Raw genomic sequence first — 13,682 nt, 5'->3', positions numbered from 1 at the left:
TGCAAGAGAGAGTTTCTAAACCTAGAGACCCAACATCGTGAGCCTTCCGGGAACGCTTGCCAAGCAGACCAGGCCGGGGGCTGGGGTTTGAGAGGTCAATAAACATAAGTAAAACATTGTTCCTGAATTCGAAATTGAAATCTAAAAGCATAACTTAGATTCGAACCAATCTTAAGTAGTTGAACATGTTATTACTCCAACCTCGTGAAATTGACAAACTGACATGTTTTCATTTTTGTCAAAAACAACTTTATATTGGAGGGGCTTTGATTTGAATGTTTGCACATGCGCATTTTGGCGCGAGATACCCGTTGACGTGTTTCTACGCATGCGCTAAACTAGCCAACGTCGCCATGACATCGCATACAAGCGTGATCGAGGATTTCTTTTGGATAAGCAGTTTCTGCTTATCTTTATACTGTACTGTCTTTGGTTTCTGGCATCGTCAAAAATACAAAGCGCTACAACTTTGTGAATGATTTTTTGTGTGTTCAATGTGTTTTTTAAAATACTTTTTTTTATCCAGTTAATCAAACGAATGTGTGTATTATGAAAAGTTTCAAAGAAAACAAAAAAGTTTCTCAGCAGTTTAGTAGGCTATGCATTTATACAAATGTTGATGCTCTTATTTAAAGTTGATGCTCTTATGTAAATAAACGATGTAAATAAATAAACGACTACCGCCCCGTAGCACTCACATCTGTCATCATGAAGTGCTTTGAGAGACTAGTCAAGGACCATATCACCTCCACCCTACCTGACACCCTTGACCCACTCCAATTTGCTTACCGCCCAAATAGGTCCACAGACGATGCAATCTCAACCACACTGCACACTGCCCTAACCCATCTGGACAAGAGGAATACCTATGTGAGAATGCTGTTCATCGACTACAGCTCGGCATTCAACACCATAGTACCCTCCAAGCTCGTCATCAAGCTCGAGACCCTGGGTCTCGACCCCGCCCTGTGCAACTGGGTACTGGACTTCCTGACGGGCCGCCCCCAGGTGGTGAGGGTAGGCAACAACATCTCCTCCCCGCTGATCCTCAACACTGGGGCCCCACAAGGGTGCGTTCTGAGCCCTCTCCTGTACTCCCTGTTCACCCACGACTGCGTGGCCATGCACGCCTCCAACTCAATCATCAAGTTTGCGGACGACACAACAGTGGTAGGCTTGATTACCAACAACGACGAGACGGCCTACAGGGAGGAGGTGAGGGCCCTCGGAGTGTGGTGTCAGGAAAATAACCTCACACTCAACGTCAACAAAACTAAGGAGATGATTGTGGACTTCAGGAAACAGCAGAGGGAACATCCCCCATCCACATCGATGGAACAGTAGTGGAGAGGGTAGCAAGTTTTAAGTTCCTCGGCATACACATCACAGACAAACTGAATTGGTCCACTCACACAGACAGCATCGTGAGGAAGGCGCAGCAGCGCCTCTTCAACCTCAGGAGGCTGAAGAAATTCGGCTTGTCACCAAAAGCACTCACAAACTTCTACAGATGCACAATCGAGAGCATCCTGGCGGGCTGTATCACCGCCTGGTATGGCAACTGCACCGCCCTCAACCGTAAGGCTCTCCAGAGGGTAGTGAGGTCTGCACAACGCATCACCGGGGGCAAACTACCTGCCCTCCAGGACACCTACACCACCCGATGCTACAGGAAGGCCATAAAGATCATCAAGGACATCAACCACCCGAGCCACTGCCTGTTCACCCCGCTGCCATCCAGAAGGCGAGGTCAGTACAGGTGCATCAAAGCTGGGACCGAGAGACTGAAAAACAGCTTCTATCTCAAGGCCATCAGACTGTTAAACAGCCACCACTAACATTGAGTGGCTACTGCCAACACACTGTCAATGACACTGACTCTACTCCAGCCACTTTAATCATGGGAATCGATGGGAAATGATGTAAATATATCACTAGCCACTTTAAACAATGCTACCTTATATAATGTTACTTACCCTACATTGTTCATCTCATATGCATACGTTGATACTGTACTCTATATCATCGACTGCATCCTTATGTAATACATGTATCACTAGCCACTTTAACTATGCCACTTGGTTTACATACTTATCTCATATGTATATACTGTACTCGATATCATCTACTGTATCTTGCCTATGCTGCTCTGTACCATCACTCATTCATATATCCTTATGTACATATTCTTTATCCCCTTACACTGTGTATGACAGTAGTTTTTTTTGGAATTGTTAGTTAGATTACTTGCTCGTTATTACTGCATTGTCGGAACTAGAAGCACAAGCATTTCGCTACACTCGCATTAACATCTGCTAACCATGTGTATGTGACAAATAAAATTTGATTTGATTTGATTTGATTTATTTGATGGCTATTTAAGGTCACTCTAAAGAAAAAAAATGTAATGTGAAGGGTGTATAATGTTAAATCACCTTCCATTGGCTATTTTCCATGTTTTAGAATGGGACAGTATAGCTATAGAAAGCAGTGTATGCTATTGTGTCTACAGTGCCTTCAGAAACTATTCACACCCATTGACTTTTTACACAGCCAGAATTTAAAATGTATTCAAATTAGCTTTGATGTCACTGGCCCACACACAATACTCCATAATGTCAAAGTGGAATTTTGACAAATGAATTAAAAATGAAAAGCTGAAATGTCTTGAGTCAATAAGTATTCAACCCCTTTGTTATGGCAAGCCTAAATACATTCAGGAGTAAATAGCTTAACAAGTGACGTAATAAGTTGCATGGACTCACTCTGTGTGCAATAATGGTGTTTATCATGATTTTTGAATGACTACCCAATCTCTGTACCCTACACATACAGATAATTGTAAGGTCCCTCAGTTGAGCAGTGAATTTCAAATGCAGAATCAACCACAAAGACCAGGATGGTTTTCCAGTATCTTGCAAAAAAAGGGTACCTATTGGTACAGTTGAAGTCGGAACTTTACATACACCTTAGCCAAATATATTTAAACTCAGTTTTTCACAATTCCTGAAATTTATTCTAGTAAAAATTCCCTGTTTTAGGTCAGTTAGGATCACCACTTTATTTTAAGAATGTGAAATGTCTTTAAGCTTTTATTTCTTTCATCACATTCCCAGTGGGTCAGAAATACACATACACTCAATTAGTATTTGGTAGCATTACCTTTGAAATAGTTTAAATTGGGTCAAATGTTTCGGGTAGCCTTCCACAAGCTTACCACAATAAGTTGGGTGAATTTTGGCCCATTCGTCCTGACAGAGCTGGTGTAACTGAGTCAGGTTTGTAGCACTCGTAGCACGCGCTCCAGCAGGTATATCTCACTGGTCACCCCCAAAGCCAATTCCTCCTTTGGTTGTCTTTCCTTCCAGTTCTCTGCTGCCCATGACTGGAACGAATTGCAAAAATCTCTGAAGCTGGAGACTCACATCTCCCTCACTAGCTTTAAGCACCAGCTGTCAGAGCAGTTTACAGATCACTGCACCTGTAAACAGCCCAACTATCTACCTACCTCATCCCCATACTGGTATTTATTTTTTATTTTTTATTCTCCTTTGCACCCCAGTATCTCTACCTGCACATTCATCTTCTGCCGATCTACCATTCCAGTGTTTAATTGCTATATTGTAATTACTTCGCCACCATGGCCTATTTATTTCCTTAACTTACCTCATTTGCACTCACTGTATATAGACTTTTTGTTTTCTTTTGTTCTATTGTATTATTGACTGTATGTTTGTTTATTCCATGTGTAACTCTGTGTTGTTGTGTGTCGAATTGCTACGCTTTATCTTGGCCAGGTCGCAGTTGCAAATGAGAACTTGTTCTCAACTAGCCTACCTGGTTAAATAATGGTGAAATAAATAAATAAATTAATTAATTAATAAAGTAGGCCTCCTTGCTTGCACATGCTTTTTCAGTTCTGCCCACAAATGTTCTAAAGGATTGAGGTCGGGCTTGGTGATGGCCACTCCAATACCTTGACTTTGTTGTCCTTAAACCATTTTGCCACAACTTTGGAAGTATGCTTGGGGTTATTGTCCATTTGGAAGACCCATTTGCGACCAAGCTTTAACTTCCTGACTGATGTCTTGAGATGTTGCTTCAATATAACCACATATTTTCCTTCCTCATGAAGCCATCTATTTTGTGAAGTGCACCAGTCCCTCCTGCAGCAAGCACCCCCACAACATGATGCTGCCACCCTGTGCTTCACGACTGGGATGGTGTTCTTCGGCTTGCAAGCCTCCCCTTTTTTCCTCCAAACATAACAATGGGCATTATGGCCAAACAGTTCTATTTTTGTTTCATCAGACCAGAGGACATTTCTCCAAAAAGTACAATCTTTGTCCCCATGTGCAGTTGCAAACTTCCGACTTTTTTATGGCGGTTTTGGAGCAGTGGCTTCTTCCTTGCTGAGTGGCCTTTCAGGTTATGTCGATATAGGACTCGTTTTACTGTGGATATAGATACTTTTGTACCAGTTTCCTCCAGCATCTTCACAAGGTCTTTTGCTGTTGTTCCGGGATCGATTTGCACTTTTCACACCAAAGTACGTTCATCTCTAGGAGACAGAACGTGTCTCCTTCCTGAGTGGTATGACGTCTACGTGGTCCCATGGTGTTTATACTTGCGTACTATTGTTTGTACAGATGTACCTTCAGGTGTTTGGAAATTGTTCCCAAGGATGAACCAGACTTGTGGAGGTCTACAATTTTTTTCTGAGGTCTTGGCTGATTTCTTTTGATTTTCCCATGAAGTCAAGCAAAGAGGCACTGAGTTTGAAGGTAGGCCTTGAAATACATCCACAGGCACACCTTCAATTGACTCAAATGATGTCAATTAGCCTATCAGAAGCTTCTAAAAGGCATGACATCATTTTCTGGAATTTGCTAAGCTGTTTAAAGGCACAGTCAACTTAGTGTATGTAAACTTCACCGGAATTGTGATTCAGTGAATTATAAATGAAATAATCTGTCTGTAAACAATTGTTGGAAAAATTACTTGTGTCATGCACAAAGTAGATGTCCTAACCGACTTGCCAAACTATAGTTTGTTAACAAGAAATGTGTGGCGTGGTTCAAAAACTGTTTTAATGACTCCAACCTAAGTGTATGTAAACTTCCGACTTCAACTGTAGATGGGTAAAAATATCCCTTTGAGCATGGTGAAGTTATTAATTACACTTTGGATGATGTATCAATACACCCAGTCACTACAAAGATACTCAGTTGCCGGAGAGGAAGGAAACCGCACAGGGATTTCACCATGAGGCTAATGCTAACTTTGAAACAGTTACAGAGTTTAACGGCTTTGATAGGAGAAAACTGAGGATGGTTACTCCACAATACTAGAAAATAAAAAAGAGCCCCACACTCTAGGAGCTCAGATGCAAAAATTGAATTACCAACGTTTCGACAGCCAAGCTATCTTCATCAGGGTATAATCACAAACACTGCGGGATGACTCGTTTATATAGTATAATCAAATATAATCAAATATTAAAATGTCATACATATAACAGCATACAAACAACAAATGGATAGCATACGATCATAGATTAATTTGACTACACAAGCTTACAAACAATTACAATGGCAAAGTCACAATAATCACAAGAATGGCTTCAGATCAAAGTCTACGTTGAGACCGAAGGGCGCAAGGGTCTTTAAATTAAAGATCCGGGCAGGCTCTCGTTTTAACAATAAATTATCAAGGTCACCCCCTCTCCTAGGGAGGGTGACATGTTCGATGACATGTTCGATGCCAATATAACGCAGAGACGAAATCAAGTGGCCTGCCTCCAAGACATGGGCGCAACTGGATAAGTAAAGTTTTTACACCTAATACTCCACAATACTAGTCTAAGTGACAGAGTGAAAAGAAAGAAGCCTGTACATAATACAAATATTCCAAAACATGCATCCTGTTTGCAATAAGGCACTAAAGTAAAACGTTATGTCCTGAATAGAAAGCATTGTGTTGTGTTGGATTTGCCCCAAACATATCACTGAGTACCACAATTTATATTTTCAAGAATGGTGGTGGCTGCATCATGTTATGTGTATGCTTGTCATCGACAAGGACTAGGGAGTTTTTTTTAGGATATAAAGAAAAGAAATAGAGCTAAGCAGAGGCAAATTCCTAGAGGAGAACCTGGTTCATTCTGCTTTCCAACAGACACTGGGAGACAAATCCACCTTTCAGCAGGACAATAACCTAAAACACAAGGTCAAATACAGACTGTAATTGCTTACCAAGACCACATTGAAGGTTCCTGAAGAGCCCAGTTACAGTTTTGACTTAAATCGTCTTGAAAATCTATGGTAAGACTTGAAAATAGTTGTCTAGTTTTGATCATCAACCAACATGACAGAGTTTGAAGAATTTAAAAAAAGAATAATGTGCAAATATTGTACAATAAGTGCAAAGCTCTTAGAGAGACTTACCCAGAAAAACTCACAGCCATAATCGCTACCAAAGGTGTTTCTAACATGTATTGGTTTGGGGGTGTGAGTAGTTATGTAAATGAGATATTTCTGTATTTCATTTTCAATACATTTGCAAATTATGTCTAAAAACACATTTTTACTTTTCATTATGGGGTGGTTATTGTGTGTAGATGGGTGACCATTTAAAAAATATATTTGATCAATTTTGAATTCAGGCTGTAACACAACAAAATGTGGAACAAGTCAAGTGGTAGGAATAATTTCTGAAGGCACTGTATCTCATGATTGGGGAATCATCACAAAACAGGCATACCAAGTGGAACCTTATCAACGCGTCTCATGATGTTCCATCATGTTCCAAGTCTTTCTTTGGAATGAGAAAGGAATTTCATGTTGAACAGTTGGATAATAGACAACCTGACATAAATATAATGTTTTCCTCAGCAAACTGTATCAGCGCCTTTATCCATCGTGGCGGCACCCAAACACTGTAAATGAAAACACCAACGTGGTTGTTGATTCCATAGGTGCTGGATGGTGCTGTCCAGTACCATCAGTGGGAGGAGCCATGCATATGGTTATCACTGACTCTGATAACAAACTGATAACAAACTGTAAGAATGAAAGAATGCTTAACCTGCATTCCTGGACTGAAATTAATACAATATGTGTGCCTTTATGAATTCAGTACTATGGTAATACTATTTTATTTATATGACTTATATATTGTGCAAACATATTAGATTTGTGACATTACAGTTTTGTCCCTAATACTTTTAAGCAGTGAACAATCTAGTGTCTACAATGACACTATCCTCCTAGAAGTAAATAAATAAACTCAGTATTTCACTAGCAGCTTGCTGACGCCTTAAGTCCCTGCAATCATCACTCCTCTCAGGGCCGCTCTATGTGGCTGTCACAGATTTATATCCATTCAGTCCTCCAAGTAATTTACACTGCAAGTCTGGACCAAGGAAATATAGTATTCTTAGTGTACCTGAAAATCTATTCTTACAGTACAGTAAAATATACTCTGCAACCTCTGGGGAGTTTTCAGGACACAGACCTGGATGTTTTGAAAGAGTCAACATTTCAGTGGTGTATATTACTGAAGAAAGACCCAAAAAGTTTGGGAATGTCAACACTAGCAAATGCTAAACACAGAAGCCCGTAAAATAAATGAGTATATTTTACTTATGAACTGGCAACAAACTGGGCATGAAAATGTGTGTGTAGATCAGATGACCAATATTTTACGTTAACAGTAAGGGTTACAATGCTCTTTAAAGCAGAGCAAAAAACATTACCTCTCTGGGTTAAATGTGGCAGTCAACATGTTTGATCCTTCAGCGTGCACCGCGTGGCAAAGAGCTGTCTCTTCTCTGGGCTGCCCACACCAACCGCCTGGCCTGTCATGATGGGATCCTCCAGAACTGTGGTTGCCTGCCATGATCTCCTTCCTGTCTGGCTTTAGCTCTCTGCTTGTGGTCCAGTAGCGAAGCTAATGAGAGCCTTCCAAACGCATTCTGACAGAGCTTAGTGACTGCAGGCATAATCAGACCCAGTGTAAAAAATAAAATAAAAAAGACTTGAATTGTGCATTGCAGCGGGTTTGTATTTGAATGAATCCTCTGTACCCCTGGGAAGAGGAGACTGTCAAAATAAAGGGGAGACTGTGGTTCGAGGAGCTGTATCTCACAGACTGGGGAGGCAGAGATAAAAGTATTTCTCAGAGAGAGGAAGAAAAGCCTGTGTTTGTTTAGCTGACAGGTCAGAACAGGTATATATGCCGGTGAAATGTTTATCACACAGTTATCACTGTTTATTGTTTTCATCTCAACCACTGACACCGTGCTCCCTGCCAGGCCAGGTCATGGCTCACAGTGAGTACCCTGGCAGTGTCAGCCCTCCTCATGTTAGAAACACTGAACCGCGTTGGAGTGAGGCTGAGCACTGCATCACGGTCCTCTTGTTCCTCTAAACTACATGGTGGTAATCAGCATACAGGCTGCCTGGCTGCAGTGTAATTGCTCTCGGCAAATGTTAATTGCCTTTAGAAACTGTCCAAGAGAGACATTTACTTGCGTACTTTCAACTTTAACAAGAGCCCCATTAGGTGTTCAGACACGATAGCGAAAGGAACACGTTGCTGTCGATGCACTATTCATCTTGCACTCATACATTTGCTTTCTGCCAAGACAAATCAAGCCTTGCGCTGGGAGTGAACCGCGAGGTCAATAACAGGCACAAGTCCCATAGGGCGGCGCACAATTGGCCCAGCATCGTCCGGGTTATTAGGGCAGGGTTTGGCCAAGGTAGGCCGTCATTGCAAAATACGTTTTTTTTCTTTTCTTAACTGACTTGCCTAGTTAAATACTTTGGTTTTTTAGTTGATCATAATAAACATGTTTAGCAACATTTAAGAAGATATGGTCTATTATTAAAAGGCTATTTTGGAGTGTGTGTGTTTGTGTGCGTGTGTATGTGTGTGCGTGAAAGAGGGAGAGTGCAAAAATGGGGTGGCGTTGCAATGAGCCCCCGTGAATATCATCATCACCATTTCATTAGACCAGCCGCGCACAACGGGCATGTCAGTATCTATCAGGGGCATAATGAAGCAGTGATTCCCCAGGGTGGGAGATGGAGCTGGCGCATCAGGAACCCAATGACTAGACTGATGGATAGATATGAGAGGAGAGCTCTACATCTGAGAGGGGATAGGGGGAGAACCCCATGGTGTGCAGAACGTCTGGGACCTCAGTGACCACATGAGGGCGCTGAAGGTGCAGAGATACGGCTGAGAGAGTACTCCCAGTGCTGTGGTTAGGAAGAAGAGGCTGCATCTTAGACCGCTCTTAAAGCACAAATCATCATAAATATCAATATCCCACAAAAATCGATGGAAAGATTGTATAACAAGCAGATGAAACCAATACCATATCTGGACACATTCTGACAAACTACCAGTAAATCATTTATAGCATAATTAAAAACCAGAGGTTCAGCTAGATGAATTGAGATTGAACCTGAGATTTGTTTCCTTTTCAACTGGACAAGGAAACTAAAGCCTCTTTAGGACAACCATCTCCTCATGGGCAGTGTGTTGGGGACAGAGAAGTTGTAATTGTGGTGTGAAATGGAGGGTGGCCATCCTAGTGGCCGGTCAGACAGCAGGCGTTTCACAGTCTGGTGTTCATAGACCGTCTACCTCGAGAGACTGAGAATATAGAGAGGAAAGCAACCATGCTTGTTATTTTCAAAGGCCTGCTTTGGACGTGATCAAAGTTTAATAATGCGTGTAATTGGAATTGATGGGCTTACAGATTGTTGGTTAAGGTGATGGAGCAATATGAAAAACAATTCAATAGGACTTTTATGCTCCATATCAGAGAGCTGTCCCAAAGCGTTTCTGATTGGTTAACATTGAAAAGAAAAATGAATGAGAGTGCAAAGGCTGTGATTCCAAGACAATGCAAATTAGAACATTTATTCCCCTTACATGTTTCAGTCAAAATGGACATTTCCTTCAAACAATCTTGGTGATGCTAATATAGCTCTGGAGATGATACATTTTGCATCGTGTGGAAGTCCATGGACTAATGTTTATGCTCCAGTGTAGGTTGAGAATGTAACTTCCTGTGGGAAGCCATTCGTCTCTGCTGAGTCGCTGGACTGTGACGACTAAAGGAGCCAATTATTGGGTGATACAAATGCTGGTTCAGTTAATACAGCGCCGTCGTTTTCGTTAACCTTCAATTATTTCAAGAGCCTCAGACACCTGCTTCCAAATGAGCTCTGTAATTATGCATCAGTTCAATTAAGCCCAGACAATCTTATCACCGTTACTGATGCAAACAACCTAACCACTTTATTTATCCCACTTTGACTCAAAGAAAAGAACAGTTTATGATTTCAATTAACCACTTAGGAAATGTGATTCTTCCCAATCCTGTGTTTTGTGTTGATTTACGAAACATTCAATGGCATCATGTCCATAAGGATCACGGCAGTGACCGGTGAAACCGAGAGGAGTGTCTCGCAGGGGGAGTGGTGGTTGTAGCTCACCTTGCACCACTGAAAACACTCGGCTCCCGTATGACTGGATTCAAATAAAATGCACCCAGGCAGAGCCTTGAAATGGGCTTCTCTGAGAGATAAAAAACAAGAGGTAAAGGGAGCACAGTGTGATGCTTTTTATGATGAATATCTTCAAAGTGTGATTAATGAGAGGAGTGGAGTACACGGCGGGGCCTCGTGAAAGCTCAGCTGTGAGATGATCAGCCAATAAACCTCCCCTCCAGGGGGATTCATTTGAGGAATGGAGAATGGCAATCACATACTCTTTGGAGAATTTGGACAAGGCACTGGAAATACACACACATTTCTTCATAACAGATATTTGGCCTTGGGGAGTGGGCTGATCATTTCACTGGCCATGGATGAAAAGATCGATACAGGAATTGTTCATTTTTACTGCCCATACTGGATTTTGGTACTGTGGAATTGCAACTTCCATTTTTTGGTTAATCAGAAATATTCATACTTTGTAAATGTGGAGTATTTGAGATATCTCAATGGTGCTCAATGGTTAACTGCATTCAATTGGCCTCTGATGACGGATGGATGGTGGGTGGCAAAGGCCGAGTGTCTAAGTTCAATCAGCTCCAAGTTGCTCTCACATCATTGCTGTTCCCCATGGCTGACCTGAGTCCATAAAGGCAGGTCGGTCACCTAAAGGCTTTTCTTATTTCAGCCACCGAAAAACCAAGACCCCAGAGGGAACTATAGTAAGACCACAGTAGGGTATGAAAAACAGCAGTCGAGCAGACTCACAGCCACAGATTTATTTCAACAGTGCGGATGCGTAACAGATGATCATTGGACCTCATTAACAAAGAACAGCCAAAAACATGCCCCCACTGTTTTAATTTTTTTTTTTTTAAAGCTGAGATTTTTGTTTCTGCTGTAAATAGGACTGCAATGCGCCGCACATGGTATGAGGTTAAAGTTCCTACCTCGACGGGGGACATCCATCCCACTGAGGAATGTATTCAACGTATCTCATCACGGAAACAACAGAATCATCATCATAACTGTGCATTTGTTTGGTTTAAATCAACATCTCAAGGACAAACAATTGGTCTTTTACAACACGGCGATGCTCACAGGATAAAACTGTGCACATGTGGATCAGGTAAAGACCCCCAGAACATCCATGACATAGTTTATGGATTTGAAAGGTAAGATACATTTCATCAAAATGGCCCCCTTCATGAAGTGAAATACTTCAAAACAGAGTAAACGCTCTACAATGTGCAACAAACAATCCTTTGTCCCTAGGATAAAATATTTCCCCAGATAGTTTAGCATTCTGCTTCTCACTAAATAAAGCACCAGCAAATCTGCTGACGGAGCTCAGCTTCCCTCCCACAGCTAGTCGTGTGACGTTATAACATTCAGTCAGTGTGATTCACAAAGACATATTACATTTACACAACATAGATTGCACTAAGGTTAAGGGTGGTGACTGAGTTACATATTACTATACAAATATCTTAATCCATCTATTGGTTATATTAAGGGCTGCATTTATATACACTGCTCAAAAAAAATAAAGGGACACTTAAACAACACAATGTAACTCCAAGTCAATCACACTTCTGTCAAATCAAACTGTCCACTTAGGAAGCAACACTGATTGATAATACATTTCACATGCTGTTGTGCAAATGGAATAGACAACAGGTGGAAATTATAGGCAATTAGCAAGACACCCCCAATAAAGGAGTGGTTCTGCAGGTGGTGACCACAGACCACTTCTCAGTTCCTATGCTTCCTGGCTGATGTTGTGGTCACTTTTGAATGCTGGCGGTGCTTTCACTCTAGTGGTAGCAAGAGACGGAGTCTACAACCCACACAAGTGGCTCAGGTAGTGCAGCTCATCCAGGATGACACATCAATGCGAGCTGTGGCAAGAAGGTTTGCTGTGTCTGTCAGTGTAGTGTCCAGAGCATGGAGGCGCTACCAGAAGACAGGCCAGTACATCAGGAGACGTGGAGGAGGCCGTAGGAGGGCAACAACCCAGCAGCAGGACCGCTACCTCCGCCTTTGTGCAAGGAGGAGCAGGAGGAGCATTGTCAGAGCCCTGCAAAATGACCTCCAGCAGGCCACAAATGTGCTTGTGTCTGCTCAAACGGTCAGAAACAGACTCCATGAGGGTGGTATGAGGGCCCGACGTCCACAGATGGGGGTTGTGCTTACAGCCCAACACCGTGCAGGACGTTTGGCATTTGCCAGAGAACACCAAGATTGGCAAATTCGCCACTGGCGCCCTGTGCTCTTCACAGATGAAAGCAGGTTCACACTGAGCACATGTGACAGATGTGACAGAGTCTGGAGACGCCATGGAGAACGTTCTGCTGCCTGCAACATCCTCCAGCATGACCGGTTTGGCGGTGGGTCAGTCATGGTGTGGGGTGGCATTTCTTTGGGGGGCTGCACAGCCCTCCATGTGCTCACCAGAGGTAGCCTGACTGCCATTAGGTACCGAGATGAGATCCTCAGACCCCTTGTGAGACCATATGCTGGTGCGGTTGGCCCTGGGTTCCTCCTTCCACCACAATGCTAGACCTCATGTGGCTGGAGTGTGTGAGCAGTTCCTGCAAGAGGAAGGCGTTGATGCTATGGACTGGCCCGCCCATTCCCCAGACCTGAATCCAATTGAGCACATCATGTCTCGCTCCATCCACCAACGCCACGTTGCACCACAGACTGTCCAGGAGTTGGCGGATGCTTTAGTCCAGGTCTGGGAGGAGATCCCTCAGGAGACAATCCGCCACCTCATCAGGAGCATGCCCAGGCATTGTAGGGAGGTCATACAGGCACGTGGAGGCCACACACACTACTGAGCCTCATTTTGACTTGTTTTAAGAACATTACATCAAAGTTGGATCAGCCTGTAGTGTGGTTTTCCACTTTGATTTTGAGTGTGACTCCAAATCCAGACCTCCATGGGTTGATAAATTGGATTTCCATTGATAATTTGTGTGGTTTTATTGTCAGCACATTCAACTATGTAAAGAAAAAAGTATTTAATAAGAATATTTCATTCATTCAGATTTAGGATGTGTTATTTTAGTGTTCCCTTTATTTTTTTGAGCAGTGTATATACAGTGGGGCAAAAAAGTATTTAGTCAGCCACCAATTGTGCAAGTTCTCCCACTTAAAAAGATG

This window comes from Oncorhynchus tshawytscha, linkage group LG26 (genome assembly GCF_018296145.1).
Source record: "Oncorhynchus tshawytscha isolate Ot180627B linkage group LG26, Otsh_v2.0, whole genome shotgun sequence".
NCBI classification, from domain to species: domain Eukaryota; kingdom Metazoa; phylum Chordata; class Actinopteri; order Salmoniformes; family Salmonidae; genus Oncorhynchus; species Oncorhynchus tshawytscha.
Note: the sequence above shows the minus strand (reverse complement) of the source record.